Raw genomic sequence first — 21346 nt, forward strand, 5'->3', positions numbered from 1 at the left:
TCCAGCAACTCTTTACAAGCTTATTACAAAATTGATGTCCACATTAGAGAGCATTCCCAGGATAGAGAATGAACCTGGAAAATGCAGCCTCTTCATTTTATCAGAAACCACTACTTTCTTCCCCTGAAAAAACTATGCAGGTTGTGCTCCTTGGAACAGTACTGTGGCACCAACAGCCATTTTGTCAGCCAATGTAACCCAAGCTGGGACACGTCAAAGGGTTTGTTGTTCCTAAGAACAAGCCATTGTTGGACAACGTTATCGGCTCTCAAACCAACAAAATATGCTTTCCCGTCCTGATCTTGAACCCAGTGTGTGTTACTTATATAAAACTTTTCTGGATTCTCGTTGTTCCTATCTAAAAATATCTTCACATTACAGACGTTTAGAGAAGTATGATTCCAGGGAGCGTCATTCATTTCAAAACTGCTCCTCTCAATTTACAAGTTGGGGTCTTGCATGTGTAACCAACAACTCTATATGATGTTTCTAAATCTTAAATCTGGATCTTCTAGAATTACCATGGAGCTGATAAAACTGTGCTGTCACTAACTGGTAGTTCAGTCAAGTCCTTTCCTGGGGTTCTTCATGCTTTGATACTTCCCTGGGTAAAATAAAACCAGCTCCAGCCATTGCAGTGGCTGTCTTGGATCTGCAAACCTCTCTCCCATACACACAGTCTTTTTTATTGTTCCACCATTTTGATCCCTGGCACTACCCCTCTTAGAAGTCACGTGTATCCTGTGTGTCTACATTAATGAGATTTTGTAAAGGGGATTGATCAGCAAATCCTTCTGTGTTGAAAAAAAACCAGACCTTTCTCTGAGACTTAAATTACCATTAAAAATGGATACCTTCTTCTTTTGATCTTAGAAATATTTGCACTTGTGGAACCACAGTCTTTTTGAAGCTTGATATATGGGGCGTAAACAAGATCATCTGTGTTAAACAAAAAATGACAAGTGGAAGAATGCTTTATGCTTTTTAGGCTGTATAATGTCCCTAAAGCCTTTGTGCCGAACAGTTTTATTATCAGTTTGGTATTGTAAATTGGAGGACATTATAATTTATTAATTAGAAATGAACTTTAAAAATGTGTTTTTGAACAGTTGCAGGCTGCATTGTGGAGCTCATTTAAAATTGAACTTATTTCTTTTTTTTTTTTTGCATAACGTACACATTTCCATATCAAAAATGCGTAAACAAGTGTATATAGTTTTTTTTGCGTATAATGGACTTGCATCTTCTTAAATCTGGAGAGTGAGACAGGGTGTGCTAGCATAGGTCAAGTACAGTTAGGACACGATAAACAGACAAACAGATGACTTTTAGGAGGCATATATTTTGCAGGTCCTGCAGGGCTGGTGCAATGATAGGCAATGATGATCATCACTACAAGCAGCACTATCTAACTGCTTCTGATTTGACATGTATTGACATGTCCAGCTGACAGTACTTAATCCTTAGTGTAGCTGCTATATTATATTAAGTTGTGGGCCATCTATATGCATTAATTAATTGATATTTCCCTTTTGGACTGAGTCAGGACAGAATAATCCGATTGGATTTTGAAAAGTAAAAACAACAGATTAGTTCATTTAATTTCATTTAACTGAATTTTTGTATTACTTATTATTTGTATCAGTTTTTAAATAACATGGGATATAAAAAAAGAAAGAGGGAAAGAGAAAAAAAAAGGTGCAGGTGTATGAATACAACAGTTAGTGGCAGATCCAATTATCAATTAAAATTGACTATAACAATAATAATAAATGCAATCAACAGAAGGTATAAAGTGTATAGAAAAATATTTTGACAATTCACACAGTGTAAAGGATTACAAAAAATAACTATCAAACATCTTGTCTTGTCCTGTAACACTATTTAATTTGTATTATTTGTATTATTTTGTGTGTGTGCATTTAAATTGTGTATTATATGTTAAAACACAAGTATTACATTTATTAATAACACTATCGAGACATTATTATCAGTTGTGTATATGACACCTCATTACATTATTATATTTTGTACAACTAAAGTGATCTGCAAAGTTGGTTAGGGTGTTGCAAAGCTTTCTCAGTTGAAGGCTATTGATCTGGATCACCATAAAAGTACCGAAAGAGCTTCAAAGAAGGCCTCAGATTATACCATTGATGTGGAATGGGTGCCCAGACCAAATGGACAAGTCTGTGGATCACCACATAGCAAGGACTTGATAATGGTCTTTGTTCATCTAAGCCAGAGGATGTTTGGCCTTATTTTAAAATACAACTTGCAGCTTACTATAAATGACTTAAAGAATTTATGGTCTACAGAAAAAAAGAAATTGGTTCAGGTTCAACTTGAGAAGACAGATTCACAGAAACTTGACTAGTCCTAGTCTCTTAAGTAGTCACCCAAATGGAAAAGAGGATTTTATACTAACGCTAAATCCATTTCTCTGAGTCCATCTGGGTGACACTGCTTACCATGGGGTTGTATGAGGGAACTTGCAGTAGGCACTTAAATAGTTAACTTTCCTGCTGCCAGACTATATCCCTTCTGCAGCCCTGTGAGAACTTCAGTGTGTAATACAAAGGCCCGAAAGGGGGAGACACAACACCAAAAGAATAATCACAGGAGAGCAGAAGGAAAGGAACGCAATGTCCCCCAAATGGACTCAAGAGAAATAGATTTAACGTGAGTATAAAATCCTTTTTTCTCTTACCTCCACCTGGGGGACCCTGCTTACCATGGGGACGCACCAAAGCGGCCCCCCCAAGGGAGGGGCCGCTCTGACTGTCCGGTCTGCAACACTGTGTGGCCGAAACTGATGTCTCGGAACGCAAACACATTAAATTAATAAAACCTAGTGAATGTATGGACAGAGGACCAAGTGGTGACCTGGCAAAGCTGATCTGCTGAGACCCCTTTATGCGCAGCCCAAGAAGCCCACAGTGAGTGCGTGGAATGGGCAGCATGACTAGGCACAGGCCGATCGGATCCGACGTAGCCCTGCTTGATTGTGGACGTAATCCACCTAGCGATGGTCTGCTTACAAGTCAGCCAACCTCGCTCCGTTGAGCCCATTGGTTCAAAGGGGGACGTCTCAAGCATGGTCAGAACCAAGTTTAGGTCACAGGGAGCTGTAGGCAGAACATAAGAGGCTGTATATACAGGATCTCTGGAAGAAAGGTTCTTACTTCCTGAATATCAGTTATTTTCAGGTGGAAAAAGATAGAAAACGCTGACACCTGGACCTTTAGGGACCCAAGTCGCAGACCTGTGTCCAAGCTATCGTGGAGCAAGGTTAGGACACGGGAAAGATGAAAATTAGTCAAGTTAATTAAGGTTAGACGCAGAGAAGGCTTTTGATAAAATCTCTTGGGTCTTCCTTCAACATATCTTTGAAACACATTCATTTGGCCCTCTTTTTTCAAAATGTATTCAATATTTGTATAAAAAGCCTTGTACAGAGCTGGTGATTAATAACAAACATGGGGATCCAATATATATGTTTAGAGGAACCAGACAAGGATGTTCTATATCCCCTTTACCTTTTAATCTAGCTATTGATCCTCTATTGATTTTCAGGGTATAAAAATTGGTAATTCCAATATCAAATTAACAGCATTTGCAGATAATGTGTTATTATATATTTCTAATCCACAATACTGTCTACAATTTACATGGGACAAGGTGAATGAATTTGGACCAGTGTCTGGATTTACTATAAACATAGACAAGACAGTGGCTATGACATTAGAATCCTATAAGAAAACCTCCAGGAATAAGAAATAACTCCCTGAAATGGGCTAAATCATATATTAAATATCTAGGGATATATTTACCTAAGAATGTAGAAGAACTTTATAAATTAAATATTGATCGTATAATCCAGGATGTAGTCTTGGAGTTAAAATCATGGCAACATCTGAACCTATCATTTGTGGGAAGGGTAAATCTAATTAAAATGATTACTTTTCCTAAAATAATGTACTCTTTACAAGTATTACCAATACTTCTATCTATGAACGATGAAAAAATTTTAAACTCAATGTTTCAAAAATTTATTTGGAAACGTAAAAAACTGAAAATTAGTCTGAAGATCTTACGGAAGACTAAAAATGAAGGAGGTTTAAACTTTCCAAATATAACTAAATAATCAAGTTGCAATTTGCAGATATCTTGGTTTAAACAGAGTACATATACAAATATAAAATAGAACAACAGTTTATTCCTCATGTAGATCTTAGAGATTTTTTGCATATGTCTTAATCAGATATTCCTTTGAAAATAGTGGAAAATCCTTTGTTGTTTGTAAATTGGCAGGTATGGCGTAAAGTTGGAAGTAAATGTGGAATTCGCTGTTTTTGCCTTTTTTGGGGAACTGGGATTTTCAAAGAGGTGTAGCAACTAGCCCATATTATAGCTGATCACAATTAGGTATCTCTATGATAAGGGATGTTGTTAATCTAGAACGAAAAAAAGTGTTACATTTTTCTGAGATCTGTGCTAAGTTTGATTTTATTAATATTCCTACTTTATTCTTCAGGTACAACACTATGTGACTTTAGAGATTTGTAAATTTTATTTTGTAGGCTGGGATAATCCTTTTGATACTGCTCTGGGTACTGTAAAAAGGTTTTGTCGAATTATTATAACATTTTGGGGATATCTTACTATGATATTGAAAGACAAACGGGTATGTCTAAATGGTTGACACACTTTCCACATTTAAATCTTTCTATTATTCAAGAGACTTTTCTTTCTTTTAACTGCGAGTACATATCGTGAAATGTTTTTTAAATTATTTTATAGGGGATATACATCACCCACGAGATTTCATAATATAGGAATCAGTAATATTTCAAAATAAGTCATAAAAAGGTTTCGTCACTATATCACTGTTTATGGGAATGTGGATATATAAAACGATTTTGGATTCAAGTTAAGGAATATGATAAAATAGACTAGGCTCTCAAGGCCTTGAGAAAGCTTATTTAGTTTAGTGAAACGCGCGTCGACGTCTCACGCGCCGTCTCCCCCTCTCAGATTTATTATGTAGATAGGAGCTTAGCTATTTACAACCGCTATAATAGATTTTGAGACATACTCTTTCATATATTACAGCCTAGGACTAGCATTTCTTGCGGAGCCTAGCTTATGCAGGCCGTTTATCATAGATGCATTTTAATCTCCTAAACTATGGTAGTACTGATATAAAGAGAAACAGCTGTGTACAATTGTGGTAGAGATGCATGATACTGTGTCTCACAAGATCTAAGGCAATTAAAAGCTATATACACAATGTTACCACCTACAAGAGATCTGTGGAAACTTTAAGATTATAGGGATATTTAATGAATGTGACAAGCCTATTTAGGCATTAATACCTATACAAATTTGATATATTTTACATATATATTAATCTCCATACAGCCAGTGCATATTCTGCATTATGGAATGAGACCATACATAAGGTCTCTCTCATGGTGTGGAAATAAATGTTCAGCGCTCCCTATTGCAACGTATCAGTGGATGAGCAGCCACCTGGGAATGGGGGGGTGGTAGGGATAGCTCAACCCTAAAGTAAGAATAACTAATCAATTATAACTCCCTTGGCGCTTGAAACAGGGGGGACAGTGGGTATAGCAAAAACGGAAAAATACAACTTGCAGCTTACTATAAATGACTTAAAGGATTTATGGTCTACAGAAAAAAAGAAATTGGTTCAGGTTCTTGGAGGCAGTAAAACAGGTAACAACCCTACAGTGTACTTTACACGGACATAATAATTTAGAAAAAGCACATAAACATTTTATATACCGTGAAAGCAGGCAAACAATGTCCGTATAAAGTCCTGATAGTGGAACTTACTGTCGGCTGACAGACCCAAAGGAGAAATGTGCATTTGCCTTTCTGCACAGGACTGACCACATTTGTTTCTTTGGTGTTATATTGGACTAATATTAGACCTACCAGAGAACCGCGGTATTTATGGTCCATGTGAATTTGTCCCCCCTGTTTTAAGCGCCAAAGGAGTTATAATTGATTAGTTACTCTCTTATGGTGTACTTAGCACAATATAATGAGTATAGTAATGTCCATTTATTCTACCATTTTGAGTGGTGTTACGATTAAAGTTTAAAATCTACAAGTACCATTATAATATTGATCAAAGAGTATTAACTTTTTGATATATAATTAACGCTGGACAGTACGATATTACATATATATATATTTTTGAAGCTCCTATCGATATGTTTATATATGATCATATACATAGGGGGGACAGCGCGTCCTAGCAGTGTTTCTGCTGGTTTTATCAGTGGACATTTATTCAGGTCATTTTGTTCATTTACACTTTTTAATATTTCACTACTCTACATGTGATTATATGTTAAATTTTATTAATATGCATTAAAAATATCATTAAGTATGTTTTATACTATCTCTTTATCCTTCGAGTGCCCCAGTAACACACAACTTCATTCTCAATTAATTTGTATATTCAGTACTCAGTGTGGGTGCACCAATTCAGGATTGGTGGTCTCATTATAAAGAGATTACTAATACATTTGTTTAGACCACTGCCTAGAATATGTTGGATATTCCTGGTGCGATATAGCTTGACATTTTTGAAATAGGTTTCCTGGTTCGCAGCATGGTGACTATCACTCTGGAAGAAAGCCCTCTGGACCACCAGAGTTTTGCCTCAGAGACCATGCTATCAAAACCCACAGAAGTAGGTGCTGGTAAAGAACCGGGCCCTGTCATAACAGGTCGCCTCAACGGAACAGAAACCTTCTTGGGACTGCTACCCTGCTTAGATTGTCTGTGGACCTGATGTGTCGGGGCCAATCAGGAACCCTCAGGCTCACCAGAAGCTGCCCTAGATAGGCCAGCAACTTCTGGGGCTCTGCGAGGGACAGAAAATCTGACTGCTCAAGGGGCCCTTTAGAAAGTAGTGAGACTAGGGCCCCCTCCAGGTGATTTGTATCTGAAGAGTGTAAACTTTCATGCCCAGCCATCTCTTGAGGAGAGGTCTGAGGGGCTAAGGGAGTGAAAGGAACCTTGTCCCGGTCATATTCCAGCAAATGACTTTTGCCGAAGGAAGCAAAGCTACAGCCTGGCTTCAAATCTAATGTCATTGTTATGTGAAAAGAACAACAGCTATTATGACCCCCTGAATGATCACCCCTCTCTTCAAGTTCTGGGAGGATGCCACTCCAAGAATTCTGACCCACAGCAGGCGTCCCCCTACCCCTGCGGTCACGGAGAGGGGAAGGTTCCAGTAAGACTGCCAGTTTGTCCAAGAGCCTGGGCTCTGCATGTTTTGTAAAGAATAGGGCTCTACCTCTCTGGGAATGACCTCAGGCCACAGAGGACCTGCCCCTATTGGTCTGGCCTCTCACTAATGGTCCCCCAAAGGTATTGGTGAAAAGACCCAAACCTCGGAGCCCTAGGTTTAGGGGTACTCACCGGAAGGAAGGTACTTTTACCTCCCGTGTCCTGAGAGATAATATTATCTAGTTGTCACTCACCGGACTGTTAGTGCCTCTAGTTTGGGACATGGGTCTCTCTCGCTCCTGCCGGCGCCTCTCCTGAGCCGCGGCCGTCCGCCATCTTGACTAAGATTGCACATGTGCAGAAACCCTGAACTGTTAATACCTCGCCTCTAGTCTCATTGGTTAATTAATCACCTCTCAGTACTTAAGGCACCTGTTCCCCTATTACCTTGGCCTATTCTTGGTTCTCATTCCTTGAGACTCTGAGGTGTTTCCTGTTTCTGCTCGTGTTATCCGTTTGCTTTGGACAAGTCTCCTCTCCACATCGGTAGTAAAACTTACCCGCTGCAGACTACTCTCGCTACCTCCGTTACCTGCCTGCTTCTGGACAAGTCTCCTCTCCACATCGGTAGTAGAACTTACCCGTTGCAGACTACTGTCGCTACCTCCGTTACCTGCCTGCTCCTGGACAAGTCTCCTCTATACATCAGTAGTACAACTTGCCTATTGCAAACCACTCACGTTACTCCATTCCACGCATGCACATGGACAAGTCTTCCCTTCACATCAGTGGTACAACTTGCCTATTGCAGACCACTCATGTTACTCCGTTCCACGCCTGCACCTGGACAAGTCTTCCCTTCACATCAGTGGTACAACTTGCCTATTGCAGACCACTCACGTTACTCCGTTCCATGCCTGCACCTGGACAAGTCTTCCCGTCACATCAGTGGTACAACTTGCCTATTGCAGACCACTCACGCTATTCCGTTACACAGCCGCGCTGGACAAGTCTTCTCTACATATCCGTGGTGAAACTTACCAGCGGTAGACCATTGATGTTTCCTTGTGATATAGCTACTACTCTGTATGGTACCTATTAGCTAGACTAAAGTCTACAAGTGCCTCTGTATTGTAGCTGCAAGTTGCTGACTCTTCTACTATATTGTTGATTGGTCTTTGCCTAACGTTATCCAGTTATCAAGTACTGGCCTGCTATATGCTACCTGTGTGCTAAGGCACTTGGACTCTTTCCTTATTTTATCCTGTTTAATAAACTGCTGTACCATCACAGTTCCACGGTGCCAAGACTCAGCATTTATACTATTGACATTCCTTTCCTCTATTCTATTGTATGGTTCCACTGATTCACCACACTATCCAGAGGTCGGTACCTCTGGTAAGTGTAGCTACACCTGGTGAATTCTGGGTAAAACTCCTAGTGCCCGTGACACTAGTTTTGGACCAAAACGGGATGAGCCCGAGTAGGTAAGAGCCTCCAGATATTTCTTTGACTCTGTTAAGTGCGTATTGTCGCTAACCAATAACGATTGTCGAATCTCGATTTGTGTTTCCAACGCACAAAGACTTAGTCTCAAAATGTAGCAGTAGATATTCAAGCGAAAATTATAATAAGTACAGCCGTTACTTATCCCATGCGCTCTGGATCCAGTGTACAGTCATTTAATCCTGAAGTCTGGGGACGAGATGTCTGCAAATTAGATGAGGAGCTTCTGTTTATATGCACACAGAAATACAGTAAAACAATGCAGAATGGTATAGCTTGCTTCTATTGGTCCAGGTTTCAGGAAGGTCCAAGGGGCTGTCAATCATTGGCTAGTTAAACCTAAAGAATCCAAAGGAGGGGGTCATCTCCTCAGGGGGTATGCTCCGATCTTCCTGCCAAGATTCCTTAGTCTTAAATAGTTCACAATTCCCTATCATTCATAACTTGCGTATGCACTCTGCGATTCCTTCGCAGAGTGGCCCGGACGGTTGCAAATGTTAAGAAGAGTATTATCATACCACACATGATATGATTCCTTCAACCTGTACCATATGTTTTACTGATATGCATATAACTTATGATATTACACATAAATACTACCATATTTCGACATAAATGACTGTGTTGCAACTACCACTAATGTGTACTATTTTACAAGTGTGCGTGTGTGTGCGAATGTATGTAAAAGACTAAATACTGTTGTTGCCACGTGTTGCAGCTGCGTACGCCCTTTTACGCCGTAGCGCGCCATACGCATCTTTTCAGACAAAGACAACCAAGTTTGCTCGATTTTAATTGAAATGACTTTATCCAATATGCTGACTTCGACAGCTCCACCCTTTGATAGTGTAATAAACTATCACCTAATCACCGTTTCAAGTTCAGGGTTATACAACACTTCTTCACAGACCATGATCTCGGTATCTGGTACCACCCTTTCAGTTTCAATCTCAGTGTTTCTCCTAGGAAACCATTTTCCACACTTCAACACAGTAGGAACACATTTGACACATAAACCAATTGCTAAGATGACACCCAGTATAAGGAGAAGGAGCTTACCTACACTAGCAACCATTTCCTGTACCCACTCCCCCAGACCGGAGAACCATTTCACAGGGTTCAACCACGAGAACCAACCTGCCACCTTTTCCCCGACCTCATATAACGAAGAATTATGATTCCTTCGAAATTCCCATTTCAGTTGCAGAATTTCATCCATCTTCCGGTCTATAACCTCTTTAGGGTCATCTGTATTATTGGTGATGTACGTGCAACATTTGACACCGAACTGGGTGGCTAGTGTTACACAGTACCCACCAGTAATAGAGGCGAGATAATTTAGTACCAGTCTATGTTGCACCAACTTCTTCTTGTACGCTTGTAGCTCCCTTCCAGTATACCTGAAAGTGTCATCATACATCTCAGTGATATTATCTATTAATTTAGCTAGGTCTTGGATATATTTAAAGTTTAATGTTCCCCGAGCAGTCCTGGTGAGCCCTAGAGCAACCATAACTTGAAAACCAGCGGTTTCACTAATCAAGTTTGTAGCTATGGGTTCCTCACCAGGAATCATATTTCTCTTGCCACGGTGTTCATACTGTGTGTGTATGTATGGTGGTGTTGTAGTCTTGTGAATATCAACCATTTCTTCATGAGTAACAGTCATGATTTCAGGAACCAGTTTAGCTAAGAAACACAAGCCCTTGGAACTCGGAGTTACCCAGGAATAAGCTTTCCTCCCACAAACAAAGTACACATCATCAATGAGTACATAAGGAACAGTATGCCCATTAATTATATCGCACAAAGTTTTGACGAAAATACCCATGCCTAGAGTCTTCATTTGCTCAAGACATGTGTCAGCATGGATGACATTCTAACAATTATCTATAGAGACTTTACCAATGGACATTTTCTTATGTTTGGTTATACGCCCTAATTTATAACTTCCATCAACATTCCTGCCTATGGGTGATTTTGTAAGTCTCCCTCCAACATGAGCGTGGCGAGCCATTGTCTGATCTGATAGGTCAGCCTCCCAATTCTCCAGACGCTTTGCATGTGATATATTTAGGCACAGCAAAGATCTGTCTACGGAGTATTGTCGAAGCGTCAGACTAGGGGACCTAGTGTTATTGTACCTCCCCCGTCTATGGGCCTCCCACCCCTCAATTCGAGTACTTCGGAAATGTTTAGAGGGAATGGCACTAGTCCTATATTATGCTGCTCCTGCGGCACGTGAGAGCACACCCAGCACCCGGTTTGGTTTAGCACCTTACCCACCAGGGAATGATAATCCTCCAAAGGATGCCCGCCCATATTCAGATTATCGGTGGACTGGCATCGCTGGATGCATCTCTCTTCAACTAGGGAGTCACAGAACTTGCAGATGCAATACTCATCAGACAATAGCCCCTCACACTGTCTCCGAGTTCCCGAGCTAGCAGACCTTTTCATAACCCCCGGACCAAGCTTGATAATGGGCTGCTCTGAGTATTCTAATAACTTTTCCTCTGCCTCCATCTCATTCGCATCACTACCAGAACCCTCCTCCGTCCTCCTTCACAAAAATAGAATATCCTAGAAAAAGTAAAAACAAAACAAAAGAAAAACAAAAACCACCACTCCATCGCTGGACAGATAGTTCTGAGGCAACGTCTCTGGTTCAGGTGTCTCGACTGCATGCTTTAGGTCTCCCGGAACAGACTCACAAGTGACAGATCTATGTCGTCGGTCTCAGTTTTATCTTGCACTTTCTCCGGGTTATGGACTCTCCTGCAGTGGGTGGAATGGACCCAAGTGTCTCTCTCTGCAACCTTCAGTGATGTAGTACTTGGTACGGGCCTTCCCAACGGTCTGTTAAACAACCTGAACGTAAGAAATTGCGGATCATAACATAGTCTCCAGGTTCAACATCATGACAGTTCGTTTCTGGCATACCAGGTGACAGCATTTTTAGTTTTTTTTGTTGTTGCTTTAGCTGTCTACTCATTCTTATAAGATATTGTACAGTCACTTCATTATTACACTTCAAGTCGTCTTGTGGACTCACGATCAAATGAGGTTGTCGTCCGAACAGTATCTCAAAGGGGGACAGATTAAGAGGAGGTCTAGGAGTGGTCCGAATGCTATGGAGGACCAATGGCAAAGCCTCAGGCCATGCCAACCCAGTTTCAGCCATTACCTTACCAAGCTTGTTCTTTATAGTACCATTTACTCTCTCCACCTAACCACTGGCTTGTGGTCGGTAAGGAGTGTGAAGTCTGCTACCGATTCCCATGAGTTTACACATATTTTGGAAGATATCACCAGTAAAGTGGGTACCCCTATCACTTTTAATAATTCTAGGGATACCGAACCTACATACAAAATCTTGTACAATTTTCTTTGCAGTGAACACAGCAGTATTAGTGGCTGCCAGATATGCTTCTACCGAACCGGATAAACACATCAATACACACTAACACATACTTTAGATTCCTGCACGGTGGTAGTTGGATATAGTCAAATTGTATTACCTGAAAAGGTCAGTCTGTAGGAGGGATGTGGGATGGCTCAGTTGGAATAGTTTTCCCAACATTTTTCCTCAAACAAGTAAGACATGACATTGCCTTCTTACCAGCCTGAGAGGAAAATCCGGGAGCACACCAGTATGCTCTCACCAGTTTGCACATACCTTCTTTACCCAGGTGAGTCAGACCGTGTGCTACTTCAGCCAGGCTTGGATAGTTTGTTCGGGGAGCTACACGCTTACCTTACCCATCCCTCCAGAGTCCTGAGGACTCTTGACCACATCCCTTCGCCTTCCAGACCGCCTTTTCCTGCAGGGAACACAAATCTTGCATTTCAATTAATTTCTGCATGTCTAATGTCTGAAAAACCATCATAGTCTCGGTCAATACAGTCATAGGTTGCCCTGCTGCCCATTTAGCAGCTTCGTCCGCCCTGTTATTGCCCAGTGACACTGGTTCTTCTTCAAATGTTTGGGCTTTGCACTTTATGACGGCTACTGTTCTGGGTAACTGTATCGCTGTCAGAAGTCCTTTTATGTGTTGTGAGTGTGCCACTGGCGTACCTGCTGCTGTCGTAAAGTTTCTAAGACGCCAAAGGGTCCCAAAATCGTGCACTACCCCAAAGGCGTACCTAGAGTCAGTATATATATTGGCTGATTTACCCTCTGCCAATTCACACGCTCTCTTTAGTGCTACTAGTTCCGCCACCAGGTCTGAGTGAGGTGGGCCAAGGGGTTCAGCTTCTACCACATCTTGATCGTCTACAACAGCGTAACCAGTACATAGCTCTCCCGTCTCTGTCTGTCTATGACAACTCCCGTCTGTATGAAACGTAAAATCTACATTTTCTAAGGAGGTGTCACGTATGTCGGGCCTTGCAGTAAAGGTCTGATTCAGGTGTTCCATACAGTCATGCGTGTCAGTACTCTTGCCTATCTCATCATCGACCAGGGTCTCCTCGCCTCCCACCCTTTGTGTCTCTATAGACACATATGGAAGGTATGTAGCTGGATTTAAGGTGCTACATCATTTGATGGTGATGTTTGAGGGTGCCATCAGGGCTAGTTCCCACTTTGTGAATCTAGCTGAAGAAACATGTCTGGTTTGGGCTGAATTTAACAGAGCTGATACAGCATGGGGTGTATAGACAGTTGAATTATGTCCTAATACTACGTCCTCGCTCTTACTTACTAGAAGGGCCGTTGCTGCTACACTTCTGAGACATGTTGGGAGTGATCTTGCCACATTGTCCAATTGTGCACTGTAGTATGCTACCGGTCTGCTAGCATCACCATGTTTCTGTGTGAGGACACCTGCTGCACAACCATCAGCTTCCGTACAGTATAGCTCAAAAGGCTTTTCGTAATCAGGTATTCCCAATGCAGGTGCTTTAGTCAGACTATCTTTAAGGTTAAAGAATGCTTGCTCTGACTTTTCTGTGTGTACAACATGTTCTGGTTTTGACGAAGAGACTAGCTCCTGCAATGGTAATGCCAGATTAGAAAAACCTGGGATCCAGGATCTACAGTATCCACACATCCCCAGGAAGGTACGAATCTGCTACTGGCTCTGCGGCAGAGTCATGTGTTGTATAGCCTCAATCCTGTCGGTTGTCAGGTGTCTTAGCCCCTTAGTGAGGCAGTGTCCTAAGTATTTGACCTTAGTCTGACATGGCTGTAATTTATCCTTTGCCACCTTGTGCCCTGTTTGTGAGAGATGGAGCAACAACAATTTAGTATCATGTAAACATGACATAAAAGAATCAGAGCACAGCAACAAATCGTTCACATATTGAATTAGAACAGACCCATTGTGGGGTTGAAAGGATTGCAAACAGTCATGTAAGGCTTGGGAGAAAATACTGGGGCTGTCAATGAACCCCTGGGGTAGTCTGGTCCATGTGTATTGCACTCCCCGGTAGGAGAATGCAAAAAAGGTATTGGCAGTCAGGGTGAAGAGGGACTGAGAAGAAAGCAGAACATAGATCAATGACAGTAAAGTGACTAGCAGACGGTGGAATCTGCATGAGGATGACAGCTGGATTCGGCACTACGGGGAATTGGCTCTCAACAATTTTATTAATTCCCCTTAAGTCCTGGACTAATCTATAGCCCCTCCCCCCACTCTTCTTCACAGGGAAAATGGGACTATTTGCTGTACTGGCTGTACGAATTAAAATCCCTTGTTGTAACAGTCTCTCAATAACAGGATATACCCCTAGTTCCACCTCCGGTTTTAATGGATACTGTGGGATTTTTGGAGCTATCCTACCACTTTTTAGATTGACCATGACAGGGGCTACGTTTGCCATTAGTCCAGTGTCCTGTCCATCTCTGGTCCATAGTGAACCTGGTATTTCCAGCAACATCCCCTTTACTTGAGATGGACTTTGTTCTATTACAGGAGAGTGTAACATTAACCTTTGAGGGGTGTCCAATATATCCTGTACCTCATGTGCGACCTTCTCCGGTATATCTAAGAACACACCATCTGGAGTACAGGATATGACACATCCCATTTTAGATAACAAGTCTCTTCCCAGCAAGTTAGTAGGAGCCGCCGCAGCCAAGAGAAATTAATGCTTAGTATTCAGGGGCCCGATAGTAACTTCAGCAGGTTTAGTTAGTGGATAATGCAACACTCTTCCCGTTACCCCCATAGCTGGAACAGTTTTACTGGTCACCTGTAGATTGAAAGGAGAGGTTATCACAGATTGGGCCGCCACTGTATCTACAAGAAAAGTTTGCTTCCTACCAGCTATGTCAACTATCATTGTTGGTTCTTCTATCTGACTCTCAGTTAACCTCACTGGCTGTAGACTACAAGTATGACCTGACCCCTAGCGCTTACTATCTTTTTCCCGTGCAGCATTTGCTGCTATAATATGCGCGGGTAGATGTGAGTCTTCTAATCTATGAAAATTCCCCTTTGGAGGATATCTACGTGACCCACCCGTATGTGTATACGGTCTTTCTTTTTTACAATCTCTTGCGAAATGGCCTTCTTCGTTACACTTGAAACACCTGATTATTCTATATTTCTTATTATGTGGGTTGTATGCTGTGGTCGTGTATGCACTCCCTCTAAAGCCTGTATACTTACTGTCATTAACCTATCACTTTTCTCTTCCTTTTTTCTAAAGAGGTTTTTGTCATGCTCCACAGCAGACTCCCTAAGAGAATCTACTGTGATGCCTCTCCAATTAGGTAATGTGGTCTGTACTCTTGTCTTTAAATTTTCTCTAAGGCCATCCATTAATACTCCTACAGCTACCTCTCTGTGATGTGGGTCCCCACCTATGTTGGATATCCCAGTGAACCGTGTTATCGCTGCTATAGCTCTAGCAAAGTAATCTGAGGCTGTTTCACTATCCTTTTGTTTTATGGTGAAAATCTTACTCCAATTTACCACTACTAGAAAATAGATGGCTAAATGTTTCACAATTTGTTCTATATTCTCTTGGTTAATCTCATCAGTCAAGGTGTCATCTTCATCCAACAAACAATCTTTAATAAATTTTTGTATGTCAGTATTGGGAGGAAGACACGCCCTCAACACTACACGCCAATCCTTATTGGTTGGTTCGTGTGCATTTCCTAAGTCTTTAACAAATTTCTGACACTTTGCCAACTCTTTTCTAGGATCTGGGAATTCAGTCATAATGGAACTTAATTTTGATCTAGTCCAGGGACAATGCATTGTAACATTCTTTAAAGGAACTACACCATCCTTGTCCGCCTTCCCATTGGGAACTGATATTGTGCGGACTGGATACGCACCCACTGGTTCACTGTCTTCAAAAGACACTAAAGGATTTGCTGTTTCAATATTTAGACTGCTATCCCTCCTAGTGATCACACTACTCTCACCTATCTCAGCCATTGCTCCTTTCCCATACTTACACTGAACCTCTAGCATATTAACAGCATGAGCAATGGCTGAAATCACAGTGGGTTCATCTTCATCTTCTGATACACTGGTTTTAAACTGGCTTAAGACAGGATATAACTTAGCAATTTCTATTTTTTCAGTTTTAATAACGGCTGTACTTACCCCTCCCGCCACATAAGGTGGCGGGGGCGCGCTTGCGCTGAGTTCGCCACGCTTCTCAAAGGCTACTTTCGCCGTGCGCTCGCTTTTCGCCACGCCTACTTCCGCTGTGCATTCGCTGCTCTGCCATGTGTTACCTTCCATTTTCCACAATTTTAAACAATCATTATGTTTATTCCTCACTTTCGGTGACTTAATCAACCATACTTTATCTTTTACAGTATTTAGTACCTCTGCATTAAAACTCCCTATTGTTGGGAAAGGCCTATCACAATCTTTGGTCATCTTGACCCACGTGTCACAATACACAGTTGCGTATGCACCATATTTCTTACACATGAGAAACCTCGCTGAACCAATAGGCCCTTCCTTAGGCAGTACACTGGCCATCTCTAGCGTATGCTTAGCACCCATGTTGAACAATACCTTCTACACGGAACACAGACACACCGCAATGCTCTGTTCTTTCAGGCCAACAATTTCAACCCTGTTGCTACAATCACCGCTATAGATCTCTAATGCCCCGGTGGACGTATTTCTAAATAGCCGCGTCCACTCGCTTACTCTTGTTCTGAACAAGAATCCTTAACACAGAAATAGTTCCTCGATAGCCCGGCTATCTCAAATTTCTGTTGAGTTTATTATAACTGGTAGCACCAAGTCGATACAATCAACCAGCCTTTCCAATATAATTCCTCCATGCACTTCCAATTTTACCCTCGCGGTTGTGTTTACCGTGCGGTTAGATCGCACCGCCTACTAATATTAATTATCAGTAAACCTTGCGACCTATTGGTGGCGATTCGCGAAAACACGGTTTTCGCACTCTGTATACCTGCCCTGTATACTGGCCTTCAGTTGGGCAACCTGCATCGTCAGACAGCAACTGAGCACAATCCACAGTAAAACAGTGTATCTACGTTACAACATCACACACTATACACCTTTTCTGCGCAGAAAATCAAAAGTTCCCAACAATAGTAATACTGTCTCAGAGGCTTTCACAAGTAATTATACTATACACATATAATAACTATTAAAACGATTGTTTAACCACGTGGCAAATCTACCGGAAGTCTGCGTACGCACAGCAGGAAATACACATACGCTAAGCAATGCAATACAGTTAAAACGCACAATGACAATAAAAAGAAACAGTTTTCTCTTTTGCTCCTAGGCTCTAGTTAGCGTGCCCTAGACAATGCAAAACGGACATTCGGTTTCACAACACAGAGTAAAAGTCAGGTTTTGAACACATTGCATTCTTACCCGTATATGACGCGTCTCCACCCTTTGCTGCGGAACCGAAATCCGTTGGTCTTGCGTATCGTCCGGCAATGAAACCTCCAAAACTCACGAGAACCCAAATTGTTAAGTGCTTATTGTCGCTAACCAATAAAGATTGTCGAATCTCGATTTGTGTTTGCAACGCACAAAGATTTATTCTCAAAAAGTAGCAGTAGATATTCAAGCGAAAATTATAATAAGTACAGCCGTTACTTATCGCAGGCGCTCTGGATCCAGTGTACAGTCATTCAATCCTGAAGTCTGGGGACGAGATGTCTGCACACTAGATGAGGAGCTGCTGTTTATATGCACACAGAAATACAGTAAAACAATGCAGAATGGTATAGCTTGCTTCTATTGGTCCAGGTTTCAGGAAGGTCCAAGGGGCTGTCAATCATTGGCTAGTTAAACCTAAAGAATCCAAAGGAGGGGGTCATCTCCTCAGGGGGTATGCTCCGATCTTCCTGCCAAGATTCCTTAGTCTTAAATAGTTCATAATTCCCTATCATTCATAACTTGCGTATGCACTCTGCGATTCCTTCGCAGAGTGGCCCGGACAGTTGCAAATGTTAAGAGGAGTATTATCATACCACACATGATATGATTCCTTCAACCTGTACCATAGGTTTTACTGATATGCATATAACTTATGATATTACACATAAATACTACCATATTTCGACATAAATGACTATGTGTTGCAACTACCATTAATGTGTACTATTTTACAAGTGTGCGTGTGTGTGCGAATGTATGTAAAAGACTAAATACTGTTGCTGCCACGTGTTGCAGCTGCGTACGCCCTTTTACGCAGTAGCGTGCCCTTTTACGCCGTAGCGTGCCGTACGCATCTTTTCAGACAAAGACAACCAAGTTTGCTCGATTTTAATTGAAATGACTTCCAATATCCAATATGCTGACTTCGACAACTCTGCATCAGCATCCCACAACCTGAGCCAGAGAGTCCTACAGGCCACTATTGCCGATGCTAAGATAGATGAGGAAGCTGAGGCTGCGTTTTGAGCAGCCTCATACTGGTAACCTGAGGGCTCCATTAAATGTAGAGCCAGGGGAGGAAGATCTGTGTCCTGCAACCCTGCTACCAGCTGGTCAGCCCAGGTCTCCATTGCCCGGGGGACCCACATTGAAGACAACATAGGTCTTAGTGAGGTGCCTGCTGCCAGGAAGATGGATTTAAAAAAACCTCCACCCTGTGGTCAGCGGCATCAGGGAGTGCCACAGAACCCGGCACTGGAAGAATAGTATGGCGTGCCAGCCTGGACACTGGAATATTCACTTTTGGAACCTGTTACCAACGGGCAGTTTCTAACATCTGCAGGGGATAAAGGACTGGAAATCTGCTTGGTATAACAAACTTACGATCTGGCTGCTTTCAAGCTGACTCAGCTATCTCTGTAAGTTCAACTGATGCCGGAAAACAGACAACATGACGTTTCCTGCACTTAAAGAGGACTATATCTGACCAAGGTTCCTCTAGATCAAATAGATTCAATGTCTGGTGATTTGCCAGTACAAGATCCTCAATGCCCTGACTCCCTGAGGGTTCAGCCATATCACCCACCAAGGGGGATCCGAATCTTCAGGAAGCTCACCTTCCTCCACCGTAGACTCTTCAGAATCAGAAAGTGCGAGGAGAGGATGAGTAGACCTATGATGCTTGCAGTGTTGTGCTTGGGTTCTGAGAGTGTCCAGAAACCGATTTAACCGCTCCAGGCCTTTAACTAAGGACGTAGACCCCGCAAGCTCTCCCTGAGAGGGGCCTCTGAAAGAGGAGGTGGATGCCTGACCAACAAGGCTCAAGTTCACCTCCAGCCCTGCTGCTGGTGCCAATGGTGCAGAAGATGGGGCTAAAGGGGCAGGGATCTCCGCTGAACGGGCAAGCATCTGAGTCAGTGCTGACACTGACTGCGCCAGTGTGACCGCCCACGCCGGTTCCTCCAACTGCTGAGGAGCAGAACCTGGCCCTGTTCACCCTAGGTCCCTGCATCACCAACTGTCCACTAAAAAGCTTTACTTTACATTTGGAGCAAGTGTCTCATCCTTGTCTAACATTGTTATACATCAAGGTAATACTTTCCCCCTTTTACCAGCCACCTGTCTAGTATAGAAGCAGAAGGTAACAGCTCAAATAGAAATAAAAAACAAAAACTTTCTAGAGGATAGTGATTTGTCTGTGAATTATCCCACAGTACCTCCCAAAAACACACACACATATACACACACACACCCATGCACATATGTCCCAGCATATACTCTGCATTTTAACAAACCTATAAGTACAAAATGTGTTTATGTGGCACAATGTTTAGTCCGAAACAATAGCATACATATATCCACTGGGCAGCTTTTTCCTTTGCCCCTATTACCTGCCACCTGTCTAGTAATAGAGGCAGAAGGTACCAGCCACACCTAGGGATAATTGGGAGGTGTGCTTTTGTTTTTTATTTGTTTTTTTCAGAAAAAGGAAAGAAAAATAACTTTCTTAAAGGACACTGTTTTGTCTATGGCATACACCACAATACCTCCCAGCCATATAAATATGTAAATATACACACATCCCCCTAGGTTGCAGCCTATACTCCTATAGCAAACCTAGGCACAGAAATTGTGATTTATGTGGCACAAGCTGAAAAACCTACATAAGCTGTGTATGTACTGCCTATAGCACATACACCTTCTAAAAAGGTAATAAGTAATATTTAAAAAGGAGATGGCTGCAGCACAGCACACCAGAGGTCCTACTCCTCTGGCACTCAAACATACACTGAAGTTCACACAGGGCTGCAGAGGGGATATAGCCTGTCAGCAGGAAAGTTAACTATTTGAGTGCCTACTCCAAGTTCCCTCATACAACCCCATGGTAAACAGGGTCCCCCAGGTGAAGGTAAGAGAAATGGAAACTTGCTAGACCATCTGATTGAAAATGACAAGCTGATCCGCCAACATTTGCTATGGACTGGGCCCTTTTTAATATGTTTTTAGGCCTGTGACACTGTCATGTCTGGGTCCACTTCCAGACTATAAATATCAGTAAGCAGACTGGTGTGGTCCTCACTTAGGGCATCCCCTCTTCCTTTTAATTGGGACCCACTTGCCAGCATTAATTTGGCCCCAGGACTTATGCACAAGTCAGAGGGAGGTGTCTACTGACTAGAGGTTATGGGTGCCAACCCGACCTTTGTGACACTTCACGCTGTTACTTTTTATTGCTATATCAGTCTATGCTATGTCCATTAATCATAGTTTCTCATTGTATAATCTAATAACCAACCGGTCCTGTCTATATCTGTTCCTGCCTTTGGGTTTGCGCCCTCCCTTAAATCAGTGATCCTCTACTGATCATTACAGTTCCAAAGAAATAAAAAAATGTGAATCAAAGTGTATCTGTATGAATATGGTATCAGACTTAGCATTATGTACAATACAAAAAACATCTGTGATAGAAAACATATGCATAAAAGTGTTCATATCACATAAGGAAGGTTTCTAAATAATGTATTACATTTGGCATTGAAAGCAAAAAAACTGGGCAAAATATAAACATAGTCAGCAAAAAAAAAAAAAGCCTCAGTAAGACACTTATTTGTGCAGCATAGCTTATAACAGGAAATGGTTTTTGAAGGTAAAAATACTAACTGCCTTTATATTTTGTCTCTCCATCTGTAGATGCTGTAGTAAGATCTTACACATGA

The 21346-nt window shown here is 41.9% G+C and overlaps 1 protein-coding gene across 2 annotated transcripts in view; it reads right to left on the bottom strand.

Moving 5' to 3' along the window:
• REPS2 (RALBP1 associated Eps domain containing 2) overlaps positions 1-21346 on the bottom strand; it is a 185279-nt gene that overhangs the window by 149281 nt on the left and 14652 nt on the right. The gene's annotated exons all lie outside the window — the stretch shown is intronic.

The sequence above is a fragment of the Mixophyes fleayi genome, chromosome 2 (genome assembly GCF_038048845.1).
Source record: "Mixophyes fleayi isolate aMixFle1 chromosome 2, aMixFle1.hap1, whole genome shotgun sequence".
NCBI lineage: Eukaryota > Metazoa > Chordata > Amphibia > Anura > Limnodynastidae > Mixophyes > Mixophyes fleayi.